Genomic DNA, 2,500 nt, shown 5'->3' with positions numbered 1-2,500 from the left:
TACCTCTTAACACCTTTAGACCCGATTTACCTCTTAACACCTTTAGACCCGATTTACCTCTTAACACCTTTAGACCCGATTTACCTTAACACCTTTAGACCCGATTTACCTCTTAACACCTTTAGACCCGATTTACCTCTTAACACCTTTAGACCCGATTTACCTCTTAACTCTTTGAGAGTTTCATGGATTTCTATATAGTTTTTAGACTTCTCTATGGCAGAATGGCGTTTTTGAATGATTTATTGAAAATTCTCTGCTGTGAATGTGTGACAACGAAAGACCTTCAGAGAAAGCTTGGCTTGTCTGCTTCCAGGAAAAAAATGAACTGAGTTGATAAAATGTTTAGTTGTGGTGTTGGAAGCCATTTAAAAGAGCCTGCATTTACACTGGGTAGTGTTTCTAGGACAACAAAAAAAGTTATGACCGGTTGAAGTTTTATTTTCTAAATAACTTTTTTTCTGCTGGGCGTACATAGCCATGCAATATCTCATTTTAAAGGGTGAGTTGTCTAGTTCAATTAAAATAAAATAAAAAGTTTCTCACATGTACCACTGTAGATATTTTGCCATCTATAAATAGCATGGTCAGTCATGATCAATCTGACCTATCCAGCTAAAAGTCCCCCTAGCTCTGAAATGGAACATCATATAAACTCAATTCTTTTTTGGGGTAAAATTAGACATTCTAACGCACATTTTGATATATACCATGTTTACATAGTCTTACCAGTACCGTGTCTATTCATGCATGTATCTCAAAAACCTGTTGTGAAGAAACAGTTTTGATAAAAAACTCATCCAAGGACATTGTTTTGATATGACTTTGTGCCCATGATATGTATCAAAATATAGACTTGAATGTATACTGTATTATAACAAAAAAATTGGGTTCTTACCATCTACCGTTACAGAGTAAATCACAGTTGAAACTCGCTTAGTCAAACCATAAACCTCAGACTAGTGAACAAAATAGCCATGACAGGTCTAACTCATTGTAAAAGCTTGTCTTTTATTTTTTATGACTAACATAATACAATTATAATAAATATTACAGAAAATAAATAGGCCTACATACAAAACAGTTGTCCCCAAACTCCCCAGTGTCCCCAAACCACTGCATTCCAGTTGTTCTTGACGGTGTGTGTGTGTGTAGGCTAAATTTAAAAAAAACAACAACTGAAATGAATGAATGCATCCGGTTCAGTGTCGGAGAACTCCATCGCAGTCTTGACTCTTCGTCTTCATCATCATCATCATCATCATCATCATCATCCTCCTCATCTGATGCCAGTTCTAAATATATAAAAAATAAACATTTAGCTGTAGTCAGCCCGGCCAATAGCCAGTTGGGGGGGGGGGGGGGACGTAGGCTATCTGACATCATCGTCATCATCATCATCACACGGAGACACACTAAACAATGTACAATCATGATTGTATACAATATACAATGAATGCAATTATCATGCAAGCTCAGACGTCAATGAAACGTCATACAGATCTTATATAATACGCTACTGTTAGCTTCACTCCCCGTCCCCCCTCCGATCCTTGTAGCAACGTCATCATAACCACGCGTTGCTTCAGTAAACGATGCATGTTTGTTCTCCGTCTTTGTAGACAGTAAATAAAAGGAGCGAACATTACTCTAAAGATCAGATCGCCTATAAGGCACGCTACAATATAAAATACTTGTACTGCCATGCGTGCATGCCTGCTACGATACATTTGTACTGCACCAACCAACCGATCGACACCAACCCCCCCTCCAGCCCTTAGCCAGCACCAATGCACCGACCAACACCATTAGCCAGCACCTTCGGTGCTGGCTAATGGCTGGGGGCCATCGTGGTGAGTCATTCTGGCGTCATGATCTGACTAGTAGTAGTAATTATCCAAGCATCTATTTGTAGCGATCATCTTATGATTTCTGATCACTATAGAAGGGCATTTTCTACAATAAGATTACCTCAAAACATTCCGGGTTGATCGTCTTCTTCAATGGTTTCCCGGTATAGCTCATCGGACGACGATGGGGAGACAATGAAAAAAGGAGGGAGGGAGCAGCGAGTCTCGCTGTAAGCACTGGACCAGGGCTACTCCGCCTGGAGAAGGCGACTGGGACGCGTATGGATCAATACTACTACCACAAAACTCGCTCAAATAAATAGTACTGCTTTCAACTTTTTCTGCTAGAAAATCGCTCGGGCGAGACGGCAAACAGGCAAAACAATGATAACTATGAAGACTCCCTCTGCCCCCACTGTTTACAGGGGGTGGGACCAGCTTCCAATGGCAACACGTACACGTGTGTCACGTGACACGGGTTTTCTGGGTAATGTAGTTGGAATATAAGCTCAGGAATTTAAACAGCGCTTCGGAGCATATTAATATGTTTAGATTCATCAAAAACTGTGAAGACGCCAATTGGCGTCATTGATCATTTACGGAATTCTGATGAAGACGCCAATTGGCGTCTTTCATCTTCTAAGGGTTAA

General features: G+C 40.4%; 1 protein-coding gene across 1 annotated transcript in view; it reads right to left on the bottom strand.

Annotated features, from left to right (window-relative positions):
• LOC306918330 (extracellular matrix organizing protein FRAS1-like) overlaps nt 1–2,500 on the bottom strand; it is a gene marked incomplete at both ends in the record, with an annotated part of 85,094 nt that overhangs the window by 44,049 nt on the left and 38,545 nt on the right. The window lies entirely within an intron of this gene.

This window comes from Electrona antarctica (assembly GCF_951216825.1).
Source record: "Electrona antarctica genome assembly, contig: scaffold_466, whole genome shotgun sequence".
Taxonomy (NCBI): Eukaryota; Metazoa; Chordata; class Actinopteri; order Myctophiformes; family Myctophidae; genus Electrona; species Electrona antarctica.
This window is presented reverse-complemented; position numbering and strand designations above follow the sequence as displayed.